General features: G+C 43.7%; 1 protein-coding gene across 1 annotated transcript in view; it reads right to left on the reverse strand.

Annotated features, from left to right (window-relative positions):
- PDGFRB (platelet derived growth factor receptor beta) overlaps nt 1-13,248 on the reverse strand; it is a 72,504-nt gene extending 59,256 nt beyond the window's left edge. The window contains exon 1 of the mRNA XM_081851377.1: nt 12,504-13,248. The gene's annotated coding sequence lies outside the window, so the exon portion shown is untranslated. The remainder of the gene's footprint in view (nt 1-12,503) is intronic.
- Between the last annotated feature and the right edge of the window lie 547 nt (nt 13,249-13,795).

Raw genomic sequence — 13,795 nt, forward strand, 5'->3', positions numbered from 1 at the left:
ATGGATGAAAAAGGAAGTAGAGTGGAACCTCAGTTTTTTAGCGTCTCAGAAGCTGAACGATTTGGAACCCAAATGCCGAAAACTCAGAAGTAACTGCTTCCATTTTCAAACACACCTCAGAAGACAAACAGCTTCCAAGGCGCATTTCTCAATTTTCCCCATTGAACTTGCTGACGGCCCAATGCGCCTCAGTTTTTGAATGTTTCGGAAGTCGAACAGTCTTCCGGAACGGATTACATTTGACAACCGAGGTACCACTGTATATCTAACAATAATGTAACAATATGATGAGCTGATGCATGCACAGCTTCCAGTTAAGAGAACCCTGAACCCTATGCATGCAACATATTTGCAAGCACTAATGTATTTACTGGAGGATGCATGGTCACTCCTGCTGCCCCTGACCTCTGAGAGTTCAGCCACAGGTCCGATCAAAGCCTACAGCTGTGCAACTGAACAGGACGTTTACCTTTCCCAGGATTCTTGATCATGCAACTTGATCATGTACACGTAGGCCCTATTCAAGCATTCGGCTCTGTACAAGCAATTACCAAGCATGATCCCAATGTCCCAAATCCACACATTCATGGATATATTATTTTCAATTATTTTTTTTTCAGTGGAAAAGCAATGGATCAGGTGTCAGCCTGGCCTAATTTCCAGGTCTGCTTCTACCTTTTTGGTTGAAAAGAAGGTGTTTTGGTGACTCATTCTTTTCCACATTAAATCTTTAAAAAACCCCATGCCACTTTAAATTTTTCTACAAAGTAAATCTTTGAGTAAATATGTATATGCACAGGGCCTAGCACAATGTACCCCTTCTCTTCACTTAAGGTGTGCAAACCCAACTAGCATGCAAATTATGTATTTCAAAAGAGCAAGGTATTTCTGTAAGCCTCCCTGCAAATACGATTGAAGGGTGGAATAAAAATACTTATAATAAGCAAAACCACTCTTCTACATCAAGGGTCAGAGTGGTACCTCAATTCTGGGGACTAAATGTGGCCCTCCAGGCCTCTCTATCTGCCCCAGCCACATTCTCTCCTCAGGCCGTACCCATCGCCTGCCCTGCTCTGCACTCTCGTTGAGTGCTTTTGCCCAACTGGAATGTGTCCTTGAAGTGTAATAATGCTTCTTGCTTGCCTGTATGAAGGATGGAGTGCTGTGTGTGTGTGTGTGAGAGAGAGAGAGAGAGAGTGAGACAGTGAGTGAGTGAGTGAGTGAGTGTGAAGCTGCTTGCCTGGTAGGGTGGAAGCAAGTGACACTAGCTTTCTGGCTTTGAAATCACTGCTGCTTACTTGGAGATGGTGGGAGGAAGTTGGAGCTGCATGGGTGCACTGGTAGAGCCAATGCAGCCATCTACGCTCGCACCCACCTAGTAAGCAGGGCACAGATGGTGGGAAGGTAGCACTGTTTCTGCCATGGCTTTTGCAGTTGACTAGGAGACCTTGCTTGATCCTTGTCTCTTTCTTCTATCAGTCCTCCTTGGTACTGATCTCCTAGAAAGGTGTAGTAGCGCCTTATGGGCTGGGCTGGGCAAGAATGCCTTGTTCTTCCACCTTTACAACAGAGCTGCATTGTTGCAACTTAACTGAGAGGAGACGCAAGGCACGGGGAGTTCAGCATGGAGCATGGTGGTGGAGCCAGTCTGGACACCAAGTTCCCTGTGCCTCACCCCTTCTCCTTTCAGTAAGCAACAGCAATGTGATGTACTGGGAATGCAGGAGAGCAATACAACTCTATTCACATGCCCCACTGGCCACCACGGGGAAAAGGATATTATTCACCATGCATGCAGCTCACAGACCATCTCATCTGCCTTGCTTACTGAAACAATTCAACAAGTGCCCCTTTTCTTATGTGGCACAGAAAATGCAAATGCTACTGAAATGACTGGCTTGTTAGCCGCCCCATCCTCAGCAAAGCTCAGCCCTCTGTAGCAGCAGGAGGAGGCCTGGTACACAGAGAACATTCTGTTAGTTCCATGAGCCTCTCCATCTCTCAGGGATACGAAAGCCACAAGAAGGAAAAGGGGGAAACAAGCCAAGATATACTCATTCCAGGCCTGGCATACCATCAGCCGCAGCCACACACAGAAATTCCAGCTTTTTTGCACAATGCCAAGCAGCAAACTTGCTGCTAGGTTTTGCAGGATGCTTCAGTCAGACAGATGGGATATAGTTACAGTGGTACCTCGGGTTAATAACTTAATTTGTTCTGGAGGTCTGTACTTAACCTGAAACTATTCTTAACTTGAGGTACCACTTTAGCTAATGGGGCCTCCTGCTGCCACTGCGCCACCGCCACATGATTTCTGTTCTCATCCTGAAGCAAAGTTCTTAACCCGAGGTACTATTTCTGGGTTAGCGGAGTCTGTAACCTGAAGCGTATGTAACCTGAAGCATATGTAACCCAAGGTACCACTGTACTGGATATTAGCTGTGCCTCCCCACCCACCCCAGTTCATATATAAAGCTCTTTTCAGGGTCAGCCCAATATACTTTGCTGCCCGAGGAAATGGACAAGATGGGGAAGGGCTCAGACCACATAAGCACACATGGCTCCGACCTTCAACAGTCAGTGGGTTCAGGTGGATGGCTGAAGGGGCTTCACCACTGCCTCCCCCCACCACCCAGTATCTAACACCTGAGGTGGCCACTTCACTCTGCCTAACAGGGATCGGCCCTGGAAGTTTAGGTAGTGATTTTGAGTGGGAAACTAGCTATCCAAGGAAGGGCTAATCAGCCCCACCACCTGCTATTTTTCCATTTAAACTCACAGTCTTTTAAGGTTTTGTTGGTTGGTTAGTTGTTTTAAAGCCAGGAGAAAGATTCCCATGCCTTCATTTGGACCTGAGCCATGTGTTGTGTGTGTGAGAGACCGGGGGGGGGGGGGCAGAGGAAGAGTGTGCATTTCACACATACTCACAATTCCCTTATAGTAATGATGCCATTATGAAGGCAACTTGGGATTTACTAAAATGCACCCAAACATTGTTAAAATCAATGCACACGAAAGAAAGAGAGGGGATCGTTCAAACTGATACAGAAAGGATATCCCAGGTGTGAATGCTTGGATGCTAATTCAAACAGGGCTGCCACTGTTTCATGGCATGCTCTGCATTGATATGAATACCTGTTCCTCCAGGGAGAAAATGCACCAGGAGTGTCATGGGAAAAACCTACAGTGAAATAGCAGAAGGCAACATGATACCAACTTCCAGCAGATTCTAGCCAAAAAGGAATGAAAACAGACAGAAATAGAAAATGGTGTGAAACATGAAGTTAGCAAAATAATTAGCAAATGGTCCATCAGACAGTACGTCCTTTCAACTGGGGAAATACTCTTTTTTTCTGTGCTAATAGGCATAGTTACTGAATCAGGTCACAGTCATTCTGTCATCTAGCATGGAACTAGAAGCTTGGTGTTTTGTGCTTTAGTGTCTTACAGTCTTTTTCTTAACTGTCTCAGTATGGAAATAATAATAAGGAAGAAAGCTAGACCACTGTGATTTGTATCCTTCTTCAGCTGGTAGCACAGACACCATAGCCCTGCAATATATCTTATTTTTAACCTCCTAATCTGACATCCTTGGAGTAAACAAGCAAGCAAGCAAGCAAGCAAACAAATCTAACTCTCAGTGCTTACCAGGGACATAACTACAGCCAATCAAATCTCAAGTCTCCTTTTCTTTCTCAACACTAAAAAAGTGCATCTTTACCAATTACCCCTAGTATATACTTACAGTCAGAGAGCAGTATGTCTCTGAATACCAGCTACAAGGGAGTGCATGTGGAGAGAGTGCTCTTGTGCTCAAGTTGCACTCATAAATTGTGGTCTTGTTTGTTTATTAGGTATATTTATAAGCCCACTTTGCATCATCATCATAGTACATCAGAATACAACAATAAAAAACAGAACAACTAGAAACAGGTGAAACTGTTCTTAAAAAGCATCCAGCGAATAAACATCCTTGTGGGGAAGCCTGTAAAAATAATGCACTTTTTAGCACCTGACAAAATGTTATCAATATTATTGGAGTTGCAATGGGCTGTGTGTTGCACAGGGCAGGTACTGCTGTGTTGAAGGCCCTAGTCTGAACTGCCATGGAATGTACCTCTGGCCACATGCAGCACTTCAAGAAGGACCCGCACATGCAACTGCATCGAACAGGCAGGTATATTGTGGTACCTCAGCTATCTTGGTCCAAAGTTCTTCAGGGCTTTATGTACATGAACAATAAAATCTGAAGCTCAGACCAATAGCATTTTAGCAGTACCCTCAGCAATGATGTTATGTGCTGATACATAACAAGGCAATCCTGGCCACAAGCCATGTTGCTGCATTTTGCACTAGCTACCGCTTTTGGACCAAGCAGAAGGGCAGCCCAACATAGTGCTTCCAGAATACATACCTATTCCTTCAGAAGGAATGCAACCCCATCCAGAACAGGTAACTGACCTTTGCCCTGGAAAGTAGAACCACTGGTTGCAGGACCTCTGTCATATCAGAATTCAGTTTCACTTTCAGCCCTCATCCAGGCCTGCACTGCATGCAGACACTGGCCCAGTCCTGATTCAGATATCACAGTGAAACAGAACTGGGTCTCATAATGGTGACACAAATCTCCTAGTACACAATCCCAACTATTAAACAGCATGGGAGTTTCCCATAGGCATTTGGTGTGCTATTGTGGGGACAGAATACTGGGCTAGATTGGGCTTTGGTCTGATCTGGCAGGGCTCTTCTCATGTACTTATACTTTGAGCATTTGAATCAAGATCTGATTTTTGGATCTATGAGTACTGAAGAGTTAATGCCCTGATTTCCCCATCTTGAAAGAATTCTTCTCTTAGCTGCAACTATGTATTGGAAAATTCCCAAGTTTGGAAGGGGGAAATCTGCAGTACTTTAAGAAAAAGGGACAGCACACACACACACACACACACACAGAGAGAGAGAGAGAGAGAGAGAGAATGCACAAGCCTCAGACAAGCAGGTATTCTATTTTACAGCTTGTTGGAGGCAAAAATAAATGAATAAATCAGTACTCTGGAATTGAGGTGGCATCCAGCTTGCAAAGGGAGAATATGCCTTCAGAGAAAGAGGCTCAAGATGGTTTAGTTTCTCCTGGCCCTGATTCAGAGCAAACCACAAAGCAAACATACTTTCAGTATAAATAAGACAGTGTGTCTCGCCAGTTAAAGCAATTCAAACATGAATGTAGCAATTTAATTGGTGCCAATTACTGTTTCTCGGTAGCATTAAGAATTTAGTCACAGCTCCTTAAAATACTGCAAACACCAAGAAAAAGAAGGTAGTGCTCAGAAAAGTGGCCCTGTACCAATGACTAGCCCTGTTGAGCTTGCAGTCTATCTGCTGGCCATAGTTTCCTGCTAAACAAGCAGATGCAAGAAAGGCTTATCCAAGCATGGAAGCCAGGTTATGGTGAGGTGTTGAAAAAATCAGCAATTAGTACCCATTCCATCCCACTGGAAACTTCTAGGATTATCTTCCAGAATTATTTTTCTCTTAGGAACAGAAATGTCCTGGTTTCCCCTGGGTGATAGCCTCAAACTCAGGTCTTCTCTTTTGCAGCAGGTGCCATACATGGTAAAGCAAGCTAAGACATTGATCCAACAAGGGAGGTGGCACCAGGATGGAAAGTGAAGCTGGCACTGATGCCAGGGGCAAAGTATGCAGCATACCTGAGGATGGAGTGGAGTGCAGGAGGGAAGCTGTACTGCTCAGAGAAGATTTGTGTTGTGTGTGGGGCACACAAAGGGAAGGGTTTCTTTGCACAAGGAGAAATCCTTGCATTGATGAGACAAATTACTTGGATGCTGCCCTATGAAATCTTGTGATCTTATTGCCCCATTAATTGCAAGATCATCCTCCATACATGCTCCTCAAGTATAATAATATTCAAATATGGGAAAATAGCACACATTCCTTCATTCATTGCTCCTTTGTCACTACTGTTTCCCAGTCCAATGGATGTTTCAGTTTGGTTTTCTCCTTTACCATCTCAGACCTTGCAAAAATATTATGTGTTCTTGGAAAGAATAAAAAAGGTCGTCCATAAAAATCTGTATTTGGCCAAATTGTGCAAACTAAACATGTTTTGTGAAATGCACAACTTTTACTTTAGCTTTCAAGTGCAAATAAATATAACTTTAAAACAATATTATAAATAAGTGTGTGTGTGTGTGTGTGTGTGTGTGTGTGTGTATTTGTGTGGCTCTTGAGGATGAATTAGAACGGTGGGGCAACCCAGCCACATGGGTGGGGTATTATTATTATTATTATTATTATTATTATTATTATTATTAAATTGAAAACCTGCTTGTTAACATCACAGTGTGAGATACAGATAATAAAATGTATTTTAGAATTATGGCCCTGTGCTATTTTGAAATGTATTATGAATTTGCCATTTTTCTTTGGATGGTTTGCTAGAGCACTGATCCTATGACTAGGCAGCTTCTGTGGCATTTTATTATTAGATTTTTATGAATGCAAACTTTCACTACAAACACTGAGAAAGTAGGACAGTTCTTTATTGGAGCAAATGGTGTAAACAATGCTGACAGAAAACTTTTTTGAGTCATCCTGATCTCTTATCCTAGTCTAGGAAATTTGAGGAGAGTAGAAGATAACTGCATTGTTAGGATGATGTTTGCTATCTATTCTGCTTTTTTCTCTCTCTAATGAAAAGATCAGTTCTTGAAAAGGTTCTTCCTTTGTTTGTAATGAAACTATTGTTTCCCTTGCTCTATATTTTTTTTTTCAAACACATCGTGGGGCCACAGTGAGAGCAACCTATCTATATAGCTAGTTGTTTCATGTTTATTTCATTTCACAAAATTGAAACACTGCTTGATTGTAATAAAAAAACCTCTAAGCAGTTTACAACAAATAAAAATAAAACATATTTGAAAGAAATATGGTTGTTTATTCATTCCAACCAAGCAGTTCGAAAGCACGTCAAAGTGCAAGTAGATAAATAGGTACCGCTCCGGCGGGAAGGTAAATGGCGTTTCCGTGCGCTGCTCTGGTTTGCCAGAAGCGGCTTAGTCATGCTGGCCACATGACCTGGAAGCTGTACCCCGGCTCCCTTGGCCAATAAAGCGAGATGAGTGCCGCAACCCGAGTCGGTCACAACTGGACCAAATGGTCAGGGGTCCCTTTCCTTTACCTATTCATTCCAAACATTTGAATGCTGTGTTTCCAAAGTGGCTTCCACCCCTCCCCCCAAAAAGCAAAGCATAAAATAGTGCCCAATTAAAAAAATGAACAAACAACAAGAATATATGTCCATGAAAATGATACGTATTGCAACCCCACCCCACACCAAAAGGCCCGTGAGAAGGCACTACACACTTCTGGACAGAGATTTTTTTCCCCATTACCTTCAAGCAACTGATACAGAGGCTTTATTTCTAGTTGTGACACTAGTTCACATGGCGTAGGAACACAAATCAAGGCCTGATTAGAAGATTGACGTTGAAATGGAGCTTTATATCCCAGGAGCATTACTACCAGAGACCCCTGAACACCTTTCAGCACTATTGCATCTTGAACAGACATGTGTAAACAATGGATGGGATTCAAGTCCCCATGCCCACCCATAAGCATTTCAAATTATGCAGAAGAGCTTTTGCAATGTTCTCTTCTAGCTACCAGCTGCTTGCACTATACCAGATGTCTGGGTGGTGGTAGACTTTTAGAGATGGCTCTTTGGATTGCTTAGTGTCAGCAGAGAGGTTAGCAATGTGAGGAAGAGGAGAATAAGAGAACAGGCCTATGATTTATGAGTTCTACTAAGATAAGTCTATTAATTGCAACAATTGCTACACTGATATATATATTTGGAGAATATGTAAGCTATGTACTTAATTATGCCCTGTTTATCCATCAGTTCAAAAAGGTTCTCTAGAGCTGTTTCAGCATCTCAGGAAACAATGCACGTTCCTATCAAAAATATTCTGTTTGGGATTTCTCTCTCTTTAAATGGAATTAAACTCCCAGCAGCATTTTAACTCCAACCTCTGCCTCACTTTTTTGAGTTGGAATAAGTTAACCCAAAATAATTCCAAAGTTTTAACAAAGCCTTCTTCCATTAAAATCAGTGAGAACATTCTGAGAAACTGTAACAGGACTAAAGGACACAAACCACAATTCCCAGGTCACAGAGTCACAGCTCACCCTCGATGTTTTGTGAAGGGGGGGGGGTTAGTGGGAACCACATGTCCTTTCACCAGAGTAAAAGGAAATGGAAGAAGTCAATGGGACTACAGTGTACAATCTATTCATTTGGGAAACAACTCTTGGAAACAAATAATTTTCTTCTTGTTGTGAAGAAAACATATTTGCAGTCAGCATGGCAGAAAACTGTATTGCCACAGGTAATGTTTCTGGGCATATCTATTATCTATTATCATGAGTTTTCCTATTACAGCTTGGGCGTTTGGGTCAAGATGGTTCACATATAGAAGAAAAGCATTGTGTGAATACTAATAAACAGCCCCACACCACACACAAATCCACATCCTAAAATTTTGCGCTAATTAATCTGGAATAACTCATGTGCTGGAAGAGTGGGGTGAAACACCCTTTTATTTTTTTAAAAAAGCCATTAAGTGTGAATATCTATTCCAATTTTCACAGCATTGTGCTGTCATTGCTGGTATTATTATTGTGACTGACAGCCATTGTCACAGATGGCACTATTATTTCTTGGTTGTGATATAGTCAGAAAAAAGTAGGATACACGTTTTACGAACTAATGAATTAATGATGCAAGAACAAAATGGTACTGATACTATCATACAACAGCATATAGTGGTGGGCAGTTTTTCATTTGAAATGTGGCAAGCAGTTTTGAATTATTATTTTTAAAAGAAACCTTTTTTAAAAAAAGAAAGAAAGATGCCATTTCTGAAGAGAGTGATAAACATGCTGAAACATTAATACTAGAGACTGTTTCAGTACTTTGATCACTCAGGTCATCATCCAGAGATGTTGCCATGCATGAAGATCTGCCCTTTGAACAGATGTATAGCACTGTCTGTGATGGTTGTCCTTAAGTGTAAAATGGGAAACAGATGCTACAACCAGTTTTTCTCTCCATCCTCAAAACTTGTGATAATCACTGTCAGTTGATAGTGCTGATCATCTGTATATAGATTGATTGGGTTCTGATACAGCAAAGGTTTTGTGTATGCAAATATGTGTTAGTTGTGCATTTTTTGTCCCTGCTACATACCTTTCACACAAGAAGACCAATTTAAAATGCATCCACCTACATATCATTCATGGGCATACACCTGAATTTTTCCAGGAGGGACAAATTAAATACTCCAAATGAATAAATAAATGTATACAAGTAAAAAATTCCTTCCAGTAGCACCTTAAAGACCAACTAAGTTAGTTCTAGGTATGAGCTTTCGTGTGCATGCACACTTCTTCAGATACACAGTGTATCCATGTATCTGAAGAAGTGTGCATGCACACAAAAGCTCATACCTAGAACTAACTTAGTTGGTCTTTAAGGTGCTACTGGAAGCAATTTTTTGTTTTGACTATGGCAGACCAACACGGCTACCTATCTGTAACTGTATACAAGTAGTATCAGAGAATGGGTTAACCATTTCTCGTAGCTCAGTCGACTGAGCAGCAATGAGCCCTGGGTAACCTTGGCCTCTGAGAAACTAATATTCCAGGTCTGCTTCTCTGTTGTTTCTCAATAGATAGACGAGAGGTTCATCAATGAATAGATCTGGCGCTCTTCTTCTCCTCCAGCACTCCCCATTTAGGATCTCCAGTAGCTAGTATTCAGAGACGTGCCTCTCTATGCATGTAAATATATAATATGGGTAGTTGGCAAAACATATGCTGGGTCCTTAGCATGATGAGTAGTATTAGCATACTTGCATGGTATTTTGTCAAGGGCACAGCACTGCTGGATGGGAATAGCCCAATCCAAGTGGACAGCTCAGTTGGTTAGAGTGTGGTGCTGATAACAGCAAGGTTGTAGTTTTGATCCCCACATGAGACAGCTGCATATCTTTACATCACAGGGAGTTGGACTAGATGGTCCTTATTGTCCCTTCCAAAATTATTTTTTAAGTAGAGAACCTCACCATATTGTTATGATTGTAACATTATAATGAAATGACAGTGTAGGCACTCAAGAACGTCACAACAGAAACCCTGCTTCCAGTAAGGATCACAATGAACGCGCTTATCAAACAGTGATAAGCATATGTGGTAACAATAGTTGCAAATCGTCAGTCAATTTACCCGTGCTCAGTAAAAACATAGCTTTTGGATTGTTGACTGTGAAAACAGTAAAAATGATCATGCTAAGCAGAAGCAAGTTGTCTGCAGTATCTACATCAGTGTTGAGATGCGCAATTGCGAATTATTAGAACTCTAGTCCAAACCTTCTTTTGAGTAACAATAATATAAGAAGTATATGGCATTTTTCTAGTGGCTGCAGCAGAAATTAATAAGAAGGGGGACTCGCAAAAGGGCATAGGAAGCTGCCTTATACAGCAAGTCAGGCTATTGGTCCATCTAGCTCAGTTTCGACAACGCTCACTGGCCCTTTGGAAAGCAGGGTTTGGGGTCAGGAGTCCAGTACTATCTAAAGATACCAGGAACTGATCCTGACGCCTTTCGCATTTAAAACGTGTGCTGTACCACCGAGCTACAGCCTCTCCCCTAAAACTTAAAGTAGTTTAGTTCCTGGCACAGAGATGCAAGGTATGACAGCAAAAGGTGATGTCTCTTACTGCACAGTATATCTGTTTTACACCTTGAGAAGCACCAGTGTGTGAGTTCATTTAGTGGAATTTTAGTCCCATGTATAAGAACTGCAGGTGTCTGGAAGGAACCATAGAGTCATGGTTCCTCTGAAAATAGAGAAGGAAGGAAGGAAAGCTTAAGAAGCAAGTAACATGGAATACTTTTCTACCTAGAGACCATGGCGAGATACTTCCAGAGTGCACAAGAATGGGCTTTATTCATTTTGCACCAACATATATGCCTATATATAAGCTTATTAGATTTTGTAGGCATAGAAAATCATATTGGCATAAGTGAGAGGCTTTTAGAAGTATTTTAGCTGTTGCTGGAACAGAAAACAAGACAGACACAAAGCGTGATAGAACATTTTGTGGTTACGAAGGAGGTGCCAATCAGTTTCAGGTAGACTTGTGGTTATGAAAAGTCACCAAAAACAGGATATAGTGAAGGAAACCTATCCATTTATTTATTAAATTTGTTTCCCACCCTTCCTCCCAAAGGAGCTCTTCTACTGATTGAAACAACCTATTGTTATTTGGGGAGGGGAATGTTATTGACCAATGGCTTTGCCAGCTTTTAGCATAAAGGTAATAGTAACATTTGGTGCAGCGTTGGAAGTGCATATAACATCCAGGCAAACTCTCTGCCAATGCAGGTAACATCAAGCACAGGAGAGTCCCTCCTTTCTACTTTGCTTAAGATCTTTTAAAGTGCTTGGTGCTTTTGCTCTTGTGTGAAAGGGTGTGTAAGAAATTTGTTTGTTATCTTTCCAGCTAGTAAACAAAGTGTCCAAATCAGCACTTAACCACGTTTTGATTGTGCACTACTAGTCCAACTGACATCTGCTGACCCTCCCACTACAGGTTTGGGGAGTTCCTGCCAGTGGTGAGCTGCGACCCCTCTGCAACTCTTCAATGATAAACAGTTCTAACCCCAGACATGGGTTAGAATCTAATCTTTCAACAGACAAACAGCCTGTTCTGATGCAAGACAGATGTTCCTTGCGGATGTTAGAGTGGCAGTCATGGGGAAAGGTTCTCTTTCTCTGTCCAATCAATCCATCATCCACCCCAGGAATCTAAGCTCCAATAAGTTTTGAGCATCAGAAAGTTATTTTCAGGCATCAGGATCACAGGCATTCTCTTTCTGCTGATTAAAGAAAAAAGAAAAGAAAAAAAGACAGACCCAATAATAGCACTTTGTGCATCCCATAGCTTAGAACTAACTTAGATCCTTTGCACAGATAGATAGATGGGCAACACACAGCACAGCGAGGGAGATGCAGGAGCACTGCTGCCTCTCCTTACCAGACCTTGCAAGAAGCAACAGGCTTCCTCCTCCCCACCCGGCTCGACTCTGGAGCCTGCAGGATGCTGAGAACAGTTCGTCCCTAGAGGGGCATCCCAGGAGTTCGTCCCTAGAGGGGCATCCTGCACCGCATCCCCTCTGCCCGGCGCCTTGGGAAAGCAGCGGAGAAAGAAAGCGAGAGATGCAGGCGAAGGATCCAGGCGTCTGCAAAGGAAACTGGCTGGGTTTGGCCTTTTGGAAACTTGTCATGGGGAAAAGGAACAAGGCTGCGGGCTCTCCACATCTGGATTTGTTAAAGGAGAGTTTCCATTCGCAGACTGGAAAAGCGAAAAGGAGGCGAGCTGCTGGGAGCGAAGGAGAGAGAGAGACCGCTTAGCGCTTACCTTACTTCGCAGAGGGGGCAGGACGGCTTTCGCCAAATCGCGCCCGGAACTTGCGGGGACTTTCACCCCTCTCTTTTATCCTTCTCCTGAAGTTCCCCCCGTTGCTTTGAGCACGCGACCCCAGCTTCCTTCGGCTGAGCTGCGCAGCCCTTTGCGGAGCCCGAGGGGAGGGAGAGTCGTCTGCAGCCCGGAGAGGCGGGACTGGGCGATGGTGGGGGTGGGGTGTCCCCGCTGTCCAGCGCGCCGGCTGCCTTGCTGGTGCCTCTAGCGCATTTTATTACCCCCCAGAGCATTCGCCAGCATCCGCGGCTTTCTCCCAGCTCCGGAGCCTTTTTTCTATTTTCCTTCAGAACAAGATGCCACGAATGGTGTGCGCGCGTGTTTGAACTTCTACTTGGCTCAAACTTTTTGGTCCACTCTCGCAAAGAAAGATGTAGGGCAGGGGAATAAGGCTGAATCGATTTCCTTCTTCTTTCTTGTTGGGAAAGACAGAGGGAAGACGCCAAGAAGCTTCCGTGGGGTAGACACAACAAACACCTCCGTCGGCCCCAAGGTGGGGTACGAGGAGACAGACACCAGCAGAACTTCAGTCGCCGAATTTGGGCGGGAGAGGGCGAGGGGAGCCTCTGGGAAAGCTCCAGGCGCCAAACAAAATAAAAACAAGAGGAACCAAAAGCGTGCGCGTTTTAATTCATGACTGGACTTTTTACGAATTAAACCGTGAAACTTCCCTCACACGCTGCTGTTTGTGTGTGCGTGTGAACGCGCCTCCTTTCGATTCTGGCCTCCCTCTCCCCTCTCCGCCCCTCGCGTCTTTCCCCTCCTCTCTCTGCTCTCCCCTTTCTCAGGATATGAGGGGATGTTTAGAAAATCCGCTGCCCACGCCAGCCGCTGACTCATGTTTTTATTAAAGAAGAGAGAGGCCTGTGCCTTAAAATTGCCTCCACGTCTTAAAATCCCTGCGCGCGCCAGGCCTCCCCCGGCCCCCCGGCCCCACCCCCCGCGCTCGCTGGCACCTAGCCTTCCCCGGGAAGGGCCGTGCGGGGTGGGGGTTTCTGACGGGGGCGACCACGGTGGGCTTTGCCCAGCTCCTTATCGCCGAGATAACGTTTTGCTACAGGGCGGCTTTGTTTGCTGGGCGGAGCCGCTGTTTACAAGCTCCTTTGAAAGGCTTTTCTTTTTTCTTTTTCTGCCGAACAATAGAGCTTGTGGAATGGTTCACAGGCCCGAGTGGGACTCATGGGCCTCAGCATCGTCTGCTTCCGATTGATAGCGGGCCAAGAGGAGGCCGC

Source organism: Podarcis erhardii (genome assembly GCF_964252035.2).
Source record: "Podarcis erhardii genome assembly, chromosome: 2".
NCBI classification, from domain to species: Eukaryota; Metazoa; Chordata; class Lepidosauria; order Squamata; family Lacertidae; genus Podarcis; species Podarcis erhardii.